The sequence below is a fragment of the Protopterus annectens genome, chromosome 3.part1 (assembly GCF_019279795.1).
Source record: "Protopterus annectens isolate FY-2018-M chromosome 3.part1, PAN1.0, whole genome shotgun sequence".
In the NCBI taxonomy this organism is placed as follows: domain Eukaryota; kingdom Metazoa; phylum Chordata; order Ceratodontiformes; family Protopteridae; genus Protopterus; species Protopterus annectens.
The window spans coordinates 1,644,634,875-1,644,648,344 of record NC_056732.1 but is presented as its reverse complement, the minus strand read 5'-3'; the positions used below and the strand labels follow the sequence as shown (position 1 = coordinate 1,644,648,344).

Genomic DNA, 13,470 nt, shown 5'->3' with positions numbered 1-13,470 from the left:
TGACAGCATATTTGTAAAAAAAAAAAAAAAAAAAAAAAGTACTAGGCCACATAACTCAATCAAACAATGAAACCAGTTTCAGTACTGAACATACATTAAAAATACCACAGATAGGTATTTTGATAAGTTAAAGATAGGTATTTTGATAAGTTAAAAAAGTTTATACAAGCTTCTAGCATCAAAACATAAATGAAAACTAATTTGTAACAGACTAATGAGTCATTAGGTTTACATCCAACAGGATAATCATTAGCCAAATGTCACTAATAGCTGAAGGATGCCCAGTGACCAGTATAAAGTTATTTAACAGGACAAGTTCCAACACCACAAAGTGCCAGTATAGGTGCCACTGACAAACGCTGGACATTTTAACAAAAGCTTCAATTTAAAATACAACAGAGCAAAACAAAGGCAGGTAAGACTTAAAAAATTAAATTCTTTTAATTTGTGTGTAAAGTCCCAAAGTTGTAGTTTTATCATCTGCACTTCACACGTACTATATAATTATTGCCCACAAGCTGAGGCTGACAGGCAGTTGGCCGACCCAGCTTTTATTATGGAGAACATACAGAGTGAAGTACAACAGACAGCAGTGACTCAGGCACAGCTGAACAGCTTGTTAAATTTTTTGGATATTGTGAGTCTGTCTTGACATTTTACTATCAATTTGGTTGCCTACAAGCTTACATATACTATATAATATATATGTATGTATCTATACATACACACCATGCGCATACACACACACACACATATATATATATATATATATATATTGCAAGACTTTAGCTTTATTTATTTACTGACACACAATTAAAGGGAAAGTCCAACTGGGTAGGGGACCCTCTTTCAGTACAGACACGGGGAGAAAAGCTCCAAAGTATTACAAAAACATTTTAAGAACAATAATTCTACAATCTTAAAAATAATACAAAAACATCTGCACTTTAAATCATTATTATCATCAACTCCCTTTTTCCAATTTTCTAAATTGGGTCGGAGTGTTGTTTTAACTGTCACCATCTCTCTAGATTCAAAGCCACACTCCTGCCATCTTCGACACTCATGCTTGACGGTCGCAGATTTTCTCTCATACAATCCGTCTACCTCTTTGCTGAATGCCCTCATTTCCTCTTCCCTTCTTCCTAACTGTCCCATATCTTCTTCACCAGATAGTCGTCTGCTGTTCTGCACATGTGCCCAAACCACCATAATTTGTCTTCTTTGATGTTTTCTGCAATTGGAGTACTTGGGCTTCTGATCTTATGTCCTCATTTCTTTGTTTGTCCCAAACTGTGCAGCCTACAACCTTTCTCAGGCACTTCATCTCCATCACCTTCAGCTTTCTCATCTGCTCTGGCTTTACTGCCCAGGTTTCTGTACCATACAGTAGTACCGTTGACACCCCTGTCTTGTACACCTTATTTTTAGACATAATGTGAAAACACTGGTTAAGAATAAATACAACTTAAATGACAATGATTTAATACTTAGAGTAATTTTAGTACATAGAGAAATTAGAAGTAAGTTACTATTAATACAAACAGAAATTGGAGTATGAAGTGAGAGAAAAAAAGGGCATATTGAGAAAGAGAGTCGGGGGAGAGAAATTGATTGAAGTGAGGAAGTGAGTGAAGAAGGAAGGAGTAAGGTATAAACAGGCACTTGTTCACATTTAGGGATATAGTTTATTTATTTAACATTTGTTTACCGGGAAAGTCTGGCTGGATACATTTCCTTTTTCAGCAGAGGCCCGGGGAGAAAAGCTCCACATTTACAATAGGACAATTGTACAAAATCTAAAAACATTATAACAGTGAAGTAAGACACAGATACAGTGAGTGCAACACACAAAGAGTTCTTAATACAGCAATTTTACATATGCAGACTAAGATTTATACACATTTCTTATAATAGAAGATACTGATATGTCTGTCTACCAAAAATGTTATGTATGTGCATAAATCTGGAGAGATAACACAGGCAATAACACTACATTATCAGGGAGAGATAATAATAATAGAGAGAAAATAGACCAGTAATTGAGAAAATCTGCTGGAAGTTTTGGGGGCACAGACTGAGTCAAACTAATTACTGTAAAGGAAAGGGTGGTGTGGAGAAGACAAGAAGAACAGGGAAGAGAGAAAAGAGGAGTTAGATAGTGAGGCAGGGGAGGTTACAAGAAGGCACTCATAAGTTATCCATGGTTGGTGCATAAGCATAGCTTTGTATTCAACAAATGGGATTTGAGTCCTTTTTAAAACAGCAGTGTGTTTGCAGTTGTACATACATCTGTCAACAGTGAGTTCCAGATTTAGGCTATGCATGTAGAGCAGAGGGAATCCCCAGTGACACCAATGGATTTAGTAACTTTTAAGAAGGATTTATTATTTGAGAGTAATGACCAGCTACTAATGTAGGGAAGTAGAAGGTTTTGCAGAGCAGTGTTTTTTCAGGTTGATTTAGAAGTGTATGTATGGGCCAAAGTAAGTTGGATAGAAGTTAAGAGCTGAGGTAGTTCTAGCCAGTTACATTGTTTGAGTGCAAAGCGATTGTGTGTTCTAGCTGTGTATATGTTAGTTAGTCTTTATCCTGGGTTTGAGCAAGAACAGAGACAGATTTTGGCTAGAAAATCTTTCAGAATGGTTTTAAAAGGCTGCAGAGAGGTACTGACCTGATGGATACAAGGTAAGGAGTTCCAAGCCTTAGCAACATGGTATGAATACAGACTATGCAACGCAGATTTGATTGCACAGATGAGGTTTTGGTCACTGGAGTATAATGACCGATTGGGAACACAGTCATGTAGAATGGTTATTTAGTACTGGACAAGCAAATGGATGCTGGATAATTTTATAGGTGGTAAGAAGCTGTATATGTGTTAGTTGATGGGGTAGTTCTAACCAATTTAAGCTTTTTAGTGCTATACAGTGGTAGGTTCTGAAAGAGGTATTTGCTGCAAATTTAGCCACTTTATTATAGCCTTGTTCAACTTTTGTGCATGGGAGTGCCATACAGTAGTGAGGGGAAGAAGCAAGTAGTGGCAAGTGTAGTTTTAGTTGTGTTGGTGAGAACGTTTTTGGCTCTGTAAAGCATCTTGGTGATATTTGCATGCAATTATGTACATTCTGGGCAAATTTAGGATCATCCACTATAATCCATAATAATTTGTTACGAGAAGTGACTTCAATGGCTCTATTATTAAGAGAGAAGATGTTAAATTTTGTTCTCTCAATTACAGAGGGATTTGTGGAGGAAAAGGAATAGTTTGTTCTTTTTGGGGTTGAGTGTGACCTATAAGTTACAAAGCCACATTCGGGTGGCTGTTAAAGCTTCCTGATTGGAGATGTGCCATATTGTTTAATGTGTATATGAGTGTGGGCTCACCTGCGTACTGTATTATGGAGGTCTGTTGTGTGGACGTGTGAAGGGTGTTGGTGAGAATGTTAAAGATAGATAGATCCTTGTGGTTCACCAGTGGTGACTGGGAGGTAAGGAGAGAGGATGGAATGCCATTTTACTGACTGATACCTACTGGACAGATAGCTTCTGAACCACAGAAGGGTGGGCTGAGTTAGACCAAGTGAGGACATTTGAAGTAGAAATTTGTTGTGACAAACTGCATTGAAGGCTTTAGACAAGTCAAGAAATAAAGAGCAAGCTAGTTTACTGTTACCTCTAGCTTTACTGACATGTAAAGGTTAAAAACATAGGGTTAGTACTTTATTTAGTCGAACATTTGGAATACTGAACATTTTTTATGAGAGCACAAGTGATCAAATAGTCAGATGATTGCAGTATGCTGGCATTATTGTGTGTGATTGGGAATTTGCTCTTTGCCCACTTTGTGTGATCTTGGAGTTGGTATATACGTAGCAAGGGTGTGTGTGTGGGGGGGGTGCAGTGGGGCTTGCTGTCCCACAAAAAAAGTTTTACTTTGTGTGTGTGTGTGCACAATTTTTTTCTTTAAGACATTTTGAGTTTGTATCTTTTTAGACTAATATTTTTACTTTTGAGATTTTTAATTCTCACATGCATATGACACTCATCTATCTATATATATATATATATATATATATACATATATATATATATACATATATATATATATATATATATATATACATATATATATATATATATATATATATACACACACACACACACATATGGGTCTACTTCTAAATTTCAAAACTTTGAATTTCATATAGTCGAGACCATAAGATTGAAGTTTTAAAACTTTGAACCGGTTAAATGGAGATTGCTATACAGCACAGAATGGTATATTTACTGTTTTTCTCTCTTTAGTGCAATCTTGGAGTTGTTATATTTAGTTAGCATGGGGGTATGGGGGTGCTCCCCTGTAAAAAATGAAAGTTTTTTTGTTTTTATTTTTTTTATTTACATTTCAAAGTTTCAAAACTTCGATCTTATGAAACTTTAAAATTTAGAAGTAGACCCATATACATACATACACATATCTATCTATATCATATATTTAACTCATATATATATATATATATATATATATATATATATATATCTAAAACATACATGTGCATGTGTTTGTGTGTGGGTTTGTACATGTGTGTATGTATTATACGTGTGTGTTTGTGTATGTGTGTATGTATATGCTTCACATAAGCCCTCTAAGTTTGAAGTTCTGACCTGTCTACAGCTACAGCTCTGAGACTGAGCAACACACTGCACCAGGCAAGTACTGTGGGCCACCCAGAAAGTAAATCCCAATGACAGATGGCCAAGACATAGCAAAGATTCGGTTACTTGCTTCTGGTAAGGACTGATTCGGATTATGCTTTTTTTCATACCTGAGGTTATCAGTACTTACACTGAACACTTACTCACTATGGCACTGACATACTGTTATCATTGTGGACTTTCCAGTCCTGTTAGCTTGCTTTGTATTAAAAGAAAGGAAACCTTACTTGTACCTCTGCTACCAAACTGTTTGCCATCTTTTAACTCGGAATGCAGAAAGACACAGCTGTACTTTGCCTGTCTCAGGGGTTTCCAGACACAAAGTTGGCAGGCTATGGGCTTTCTCCATACACTATATAATGCAGGTACGGTACCAAAGCATATAAATGCAGAAGTGGTGAGAGAAAGAGCTTAGCCTACACAAATTTCTAGTTATTGAAGTTGTGTGTCCATATGTTTTAGTTAAGGCATAGTTTTTTTGTTTTTTGCTGACTCACTCATGAACGAAAATCATTTTTGCTTTTTGGAAGCATTTATTTTTCAGAAATGTCACTTATAAAACTATCATTTTTAAAATGCTTCTGAAATGGATTAAAATGCAAGACTGAAAGACAGTTCTTGGAAGTTTAATAAATAATACTTTACCCAAAATTCTCAATGCTTTTCAACAAATAAAATAATTTCACATTAATACACTGGCATTTCCAAATAACATTTATAACCCTTACTCTTAAAAGCCGTTATGCCTACCTTAATAAAAATTTCTTGTGCTTTTTCTGCCACAGCTTTCTTAAGGATCTGGGTAATAGAACTACAGAGAATGTCTAAATGTGGATTTGTAGTAGTATATTGCATTATATTACAAGTACTTATGTGAAAACTAGGTGAGCGTTATCAGCACTTTCACAGCTGCCACACTATTTCTCTTGCTATAAAAGAGTACAAGTGAATACAGATTATTTCTTTGGATAGCACTTCCAGTGCATGTTGCTTATGGGCACACATTGCTAAAAAGTGTCATAAATAAAAGCAGAAGTGTGGCACTTCAGAGGGGTGACTTCATTCAGAAACGTGTGGGACAATGCAATGTAAAAAAAAAAAAAAAAAAAAAATTTGTTGTTTCAAAGTAGAGTTTTCCAGTGTTACAGAACAGGTGACTGTTTAATGTTTGACCCATAATGTTATAACAAGCTGACAAATGTATATCTAAGTTTTGCAAGTTACTAGCATATGGACGCCACACTGTTTTTAACAGAATTTTAGACAGAGCACTTTCTGATAGTGTACAGGAATGAGGAATGTTTCCTATACTGTGTCTTAAAAAGTCCAGATTCCTATGGTATTCTACACTGAAAGGGTCTGTCTAGGAGTTTAGTGTTAAGACTTTAACTAATATCCATAACAAATAAAACTGAATCACACTGATTCATCAAACGTTTTACAAGTATAAAGTAGCACATTTAACTATGCTGTGAGTTTCTTAGTTGAAGCTGTTAGCAAGTGTTAGATATTTTGCTGATATCTGTTCCGCATTATACGAGGTAGTGTTCCACATGTTTGAGATGGAAGGTTGAGGACTATGGCAGTGTTTCCTAAACTTTTTCTCGGCTCCCTTGCTGAATCCAGGTTTTCCCAAGGTGCACCCCCCCTGGTGTGCATAAAGTGCATATTTTATTTATTTATTTATTTGACATTTGTTTAACGAGGCTGTCCGACTGGACTAGGAGACCTGGGGAGAAAAGCTCAAAAGTACAATAAAAAGACAATTACCAAATAAAAGTGTACATTCTGCTTAACAGCCTAACACTGATCTACTATGGTTGAGAGGTAAGCAAACCTAATGGCAACCTTATTTAACTTTAAGTTATAAGAGCAATATTTAAATCTGTCCCTATTATTTGGCTCTGTCCAGCATACCTCTCAACTGTATAGATTTTTGCCTCATATTTTTGGTCTTTTTCTCATAAAATTGTTGTTTTCTGGCAAATCACTGACAGATCATTGAGGTTGAAGTCAGAAAATAATGACAGACAGTTGAGTTTCATGCTTCATACCCTTCAGAAAAATTCATGCTAATGCAAAACCTGCATTTCTATCAACTTTCTAAGTATGTGAGAGCAGTACTTAACCGTGCCCCTATTTTGTGCTTTTGTACCCCCACTATTTTTGGATTTGTCCAGATTTCCTGATCTAAGAGGGTGAGAGGTATGTATCCAGTGGTATGGACCAGACTTACACAGACCTCATCATTGTTGTTGCCAGGGATCACTCTCACTCTTCACTACTGTCTCCCCCCGTGACACAGACAGACAGACAGACACACACACACACAGAGACACACACACACACGCACACACACACACACACACCAACCAAGCATATCAGTGTCGATTCGAATATTAACACTGATATCAGCGAACTCCAATATTTATGCAAAATTTTAGTTCAGAAATTGCTGTGTTGTAAGCACACAATTTAGTATCAGCAAAAGTGAAGCATGACTCACACATTTATCATGACTTCATTCACTGCTTCAAAGTGCAATATAGAGGACGCTGTTTCACACTGACATAGCTTTTCAGGGAAGATGGACATCATTTTGTGGCAATCTACCTTAATCAAAGTCAGAAAGTAATCATTTGATTTAACACTATACAGATAGGTTCACTTCAACTGTCATTAGTTTAACTACATTCTACCTACAGCTGGGAATGGGAGAACAAATCAGCAGCCTGACTGATAGGTGGTAAATCATAAACAAAGTTATGGTTGGAGACTGCAGGCTTTATCTCTGCATAAAACAACTGTCATTGAATTGACTGCCAGGTGTTACGACTGCAATCAAATTGGCACTACTGTGTTGCACAGTGATCAAATCAGCCATATCCATTTAGGAAGCTACCAGTTCTTAGATACAAATATTTTCAAGAGCCTTTCTACAATATAATATGAAGAGTCAAATTAAGATTTTGTGAATGCTTAACAGTTTACTATGTTGGTAAGTCTAGCTTTAATCCACAGCCACCAATTTACTGCATGTTAGAATGTGCAGCCTTCTTTCCTCATCAGCAAAGAAAGGGTAGCCCAAAAATCAGATGTTAAATCAGAGCCAGAAGAATGGACAGATAGTATACATACTTATTTTCAATAATGTCTAAAGAAATCATAAGACAAAATCTGAATTAAAACCTTTTCAAAATTAGCCCTGCAGACGTCAGAAGAGATGTCATGAAAGGACTGCAAAATGTTAACAATACTACTTTGGGATGTCATTAAAGTACAATTATTCCCCATATTCTAATAAATCTGTAGTATTTAGACAGTTTCAAACTACTTACTAAATACATGCAAAAATATTAAAGAAAAAAACTCTCAGAAATGGTTGTGTGACATATGCAGCAGGCGATCTGATGAAAAATGTATAAATTACAACTTATGCAGCTCACACTGATGAGAAACATCAAAGCTGTAAACCCAGTTCTAAATACAGCATACTTCCCCATTCAGAACCCTACTACACACACCCCACAACTAACCATAAACCTAGCCACAACCTAGACCCAGCTCTAACAATGTGGAGGCATACACAGCTTGTATTTCATTTTTGAACTCAAATAATAAAATAATGTCACTGAACTCTTCATAGTACAACCATACCCAGAACATTTGCAGCAAGATTTGATACAGAAATCAGTAGAAAGGGGAGAAGTGTCAGTAATATGAACACACACACACACACACACACACACACACACACACACACACACACACACACACACACACACACACACACACACACCCCTACCTCCAAAGTCGTTTCTTTCTGAAGGGCAGCAGATTCACTCCATGAAGCAGCCAGCAGCAGTCACGAAGGCAGACAGATAGATCCAAGTCAGCCTGCAAATCCATAGAGCAGCAGCAGTAAATCCATTTAGAGAAAAAGCCCAGCAGCAGTAGTTGTTTCCCGCTCGCATTCAAGCCAGAAATGCACACGCGAGCTCAAGTCAATTCCGACAGGCTGATGGAGCTGATGTTGCTGACGTCATCATGCACGTGATGACATCAGCACAAACCGCAAAGTTTAAAAATTTGGAAATGAAGTCTGCAACTCCCCTGAGGAAGCCATGGCTTTCCAGGGCACAGTGGTGCACACTTTGGGAACCCCTGGACTATGCTATTTGTGTAACTTGTGTCTCACCCACTAATGTGTATAATTTACGCTGATTAGATACATCCTTGACTTTAGCCAGATGGTGAAGGTTCACAGGCAGTTACCAGACATGTGCTACAGGAGACCACTGAGAAGCCTGTCTCAATGTCCCAACTACTTTGCAGCACTGCCTGTTTAAGTGACTTGCTAAAGGTTATACAGTAGGCAAATGGAAGCTGTGGGAGTCTAACTCTAAACTACAGGGGAGAGCTCAGTCACACCTCACAACCTTAATCCTCTGCAAATATCTGCCTATTTTTTTTTTTTTGGGGGGGTTCTCCCTGATTCTCTTCTCTAAAAGTTGAGAGGTGTGGACAGAAAGTTTTTCTGGAAAGGATGTTTTCAAAATACAACGCCAAATGCTTTTTTGGTCAGTCAATTTGCTCAGAGAATTAAGACTCTGAACTATTAATGTATTGCTTCATGCAATCAAAGGTAAAGGGTTTGACTCCATCCACCTCCATTTACTTGTTACCTGACTTTGAGTAAGTCAATTGACCAGACAATGTTCCAGGTCTGAGTCTAAAAAAGGTCCATGTTGATCAGTGCTTACCCTTACAGACCTCTCAACTGTCCCTGTTTTGAAGGAACATCCCTATTTTCAGGACTGATTTACCCCTGCACATAACCTACCAAATTTGGAGGTATGTCCTAGTTTTCAAGCTTGATTTACCCCATCACATAATTTTCTGTCTAGTACATAGAAAACCACACTGTGACTAACATACTAGCAGCACCTGTAACTTAAAGACAGAGGATACACATATTACATCTCTTTATTTTCAGAAGCAAAAAATAAATGACCTTGTGTGGTTGAATTTTGCAATGCAATTTATTAAAGTCTACAGATTTTACACTATCTTTCTGATAATGTGCTTATATTTTGCCATCATTTTTGTTACTCTGTTAAACACAAGTTTCCAAGTAGTATCGCACATTCCAATTGGAAGTGAGAAGAGTTATGTGCTATTTGACGTTCAGATTTTATGCTAATTAGATATCCAGATTTTTGGCTGAATGTACCTACTTTTCCAGGGCATTTATTTATTTATTTACTGGGAAATTCCACAGGTCCTTTTTCAGTTGAGGCCTGGGAGAAAAGCTCCACAAGTAAATAAAATCATATAACGGAAGGGTCTATATTACATTCTCAAAAGCTGACAATGTTGAATCTGACATTGTCGACATGAGAATAGCGAAACTGCAGAACAACGAACAAGTACATAGAAATCTCCGTAAGGGGAGATTTCCATTTACTTCAATGTAGTGCGGTCTCGGAGTTGGTATATTTAAGTAACGGGGGTGGGGGGTGCAGGGAGGCTTGCCCCCCTGCCTACGCTGTTTAGTTTTTTTTTTTGTTGTTTTTATTGTTTTTTCTGAACATTCGATGTTTTAACAGTTCGATCACTAAAGGTCGACCTTTAGTGATTCGAACTGTTAAATATTCAATGTTCAATGTTCTAATATAGACCCTAATGGAGAATGTTACAATAATAGTTGAATTACAGTAAAAACCTTGACATACAGAGTACAAAAAACAATAGTAGGATACAGAACATATAACAGGTAATGAATATTAGACTGATATTGAGTTGATAAAATTATGATACTTAACACTGTACTAAGATGCTGGGAGTTTTGTTGGTCAGGGTTGGAGCAAGGGCAGAGCCAATGCATTTTTAGGCAGGATTTGAAAGTGGTTTTGAATAGACTGCAGGATGGTAACTTGGTTATTGAGGTAGGGAGGTTGTTCCACAGTTTAGAAGTGACACAAAAGAATAGGGCTTTTCCTGCTAAGTTTTTGGGTGGTGAGAAGTAGATTTTTGCTGTTGGATCTTAGGAGTCTGGAAGACGAGTATGGTTGGAGAAGGTTTTGGAGTGATGGGCTCTTATGGGGCTGGTTTATTAGTTTGTATGCAAGTGACAGTTGATTCAAGTGAAGAAGATGTGGGAGTTCAATCCAATCAAGTTCCCTAAGTGAGTTACAGTGGTAGCTGCGGCAGGATGCGCCTGTTGCATATTTAGCAATTCTATTGTAGCAAGTTTCTAGTCTTTTTAGGTCAGTCTGTCTAGGGTTGGTGAGTATGGGAGAAGCATAGAGTAAGATGGAGATTAGCTGGGAGTTGGCAATAGCAATCCTGGCTGTCTTGGTTAGGAATTGTTTGTTTCTATACAATGCCCCAAGTTTTTTTTTTTAATTTTTTTATGGTAAGATATGTGGAGGCTGAATTTGAGATTGCTGTCAATCTCCACACCTAGAAGTTTGGTGTGATCTGATGGGTAGATTATGGTGTTGTCCTTGCCATGAACCTTGCAGAGGATGGTAGACTGGTTAGATTTAGAGGGTTGAAAGATAAGAAGTTTGGTTTTGTTGGGATTGAGCAGATGTTGAGCATTGGAAAGCCAGCTTTCTACAGATGTGAATGACTTCTGTGTGATTTTTTTAGACATCTGACACAGTGGGGGCACAGCAGATGAGGGTAGAGTCATCTACATATTGTATGAGTGTGGCATGTCTGGTGGAGGTATGAAGGTTGTTGATGAAAAGAGAGAATAGTAGGGGGCCAAGGATGGAGCCTTGGGGGACCCCAAAAGAAACTGGGAGATGAGAGGATAACTGTTCTTGCCAAACAACAGATTGCTGTCGGCCAGAGAGATAGCTGTAGAACCAGTTGGTGGCAGAGTGAGAAAAGGAGAGATTAGTGAGGATAGAGAAAAGTATATTGTGAGATACCATATCAAAAGCCTTTGATAGGTCCAGAAATATAGCAGAGGAGAATAAACAATTGTTTTTATGATGAAGGATTGTGTCGGTAAAGGAGAGCAAGGCGGTGGTGGTGCTGTGATATGGCCTGAAGCCATGTTGGGTTTTGGAGAGGAGATTATGAGTTAAGAGAAAAGTTAATACCTGAGAGTTAATACATTTCTCAAGAATCTTGGAGAGTGGTGAGAGGATGACAATGGGTAGTAGTTGGAAAGGTCGGTGGAGGAGCCACCTTTGTGTAGGGGAATGATGTGAAAAATTTTCCAGAGAGTAGGCACATACCTTTCTGATATGCAGTGGTTTATCAATATGGAGTCAGGATAAGCTAGGGTGTCTGCTGCTATTTTTAGATATTCTGAAAGTGAGTTGTCAACTGCGTGTTTAGTGGGCTTAAGTTTTGTAAGAAGCTTTTTTATATAGGAGGTGGGTACTGTACAGAAGAAGGAGAGATGGGGGTGGGGTTGTGTGTGGGGGGTATCGGATGAGGAGTGTAGCTGTTTGGCTAATGATAGAATAGCTTCAGTGAAATGTTTGTTGAAAGAGTCTGCTATACTGCTGCAGGTAGAGGGGATGGTAGGTGGGGGGGGGGGGGAACAGTTTACCTGTGTGGAGTATAGAGTTTATTGAGGACCAGAATTGCTTAGGACTATGATGGGAGGAGTTTAGGCTTGACTGATAGTAAAGGACTTTATCAGTTTTTATTTGCTTTTTTACCTTGTTATGCAATTCAAGGAAAGACTGTCTGGCTGAGAATGTTTTTGTTTGGCGCCAGAGTCCCCATGCTTTGTCCCGAATTTTTATTAGTCCCCGGGTAGTTTTATGAAGCCAGGGGGAGATTTTAGTTCTGACTCTGGCATATCTTTGGGGAGTATGCATATTTAGGATGCTGAGAAAGGTGGAATTGAAATAGTGTACAGCTTCATCAAGATTGAGGATTTGTCTATGGATGACTGTATTACATGGTGCTTTAGAAGAAAAATTGGGGTATGGTCACTAAAGCTGTCAGGTAGACAGCCTGTAGTGTAGGAGTGGGGATCTTTGTTGACCAGTATCCAATCAAGGATTGGATGGCTATTGAGGTTTTTATTTATATGGGTGGGAGATTGTATTAGTTGGGAAAAAAACATGCAGATTTAGGTGAATGGTTGGGTGGTCGCTGTTATAGGATGACCAGTTTATGTTAAAGTCACCGAGGATGATGGTTTCTTGGGGAAGAGAGAGAGAGATTGGCCCAATTTTATTCTGGCCTTGGGAAACTAGCAGCCAATGATGTTTATGGTTTTATTTGGGTTTAGTTTGAGGTTGGCATATAAGATTTCTTCCTTGCCAATCAGGGGTGCTGAAATGTTAATATTTTGAATGTGGAGGTGGTGTTTGTACATGAGTGCTATGCCACCTCCTTTCCTAGATAGCCTATATTTGCGAAAGATGCTATAGCTGGGGGGAGAAATTCCTCGCTTCTGAAGTTGGGTTTAAGTCAGGTTTCTGTTAGGATGAGGATGTCAGGGGAATAGATTTTTATGGTGGCGTGGAAGTCTTAGGTTTTATTACATACGCTTCTAATGTTTAGGCAAAGGATGAGGAGATTGGATGTTTTTTAGTGTACCTATTTTCAATGTCTGCAGGCTAAAAGGTACAGTACCCCAGTTAAAAATATAAATAAATCAGAATAAATAAAAATAAACAAATCCTTGTCTGGAATACTCTGAATTATTTCACTGTCTTTAGTCACTGTTATTAAGGTATGTACAAGTAAATTTTAACTAAGGTCATTTTA

The 13,470-nt window shown here is 37.9% G+C and overlaps 1 protein-coding gene across 4 annotated transcripts in view; it reads right to left on the bottom strand.

Moving 5' to 3' along the window:
- AKAP9 (A-kinase anchoring protein 9) overlaps positions 1-13,470 on the bottom strand; it is a 3,155,794-nt gene that overhangs the window by 1,021,687 nt on the left and 2,120,637 nt on the right. The gene's annotated exons all lie outside the window — the stretch shown is intronic.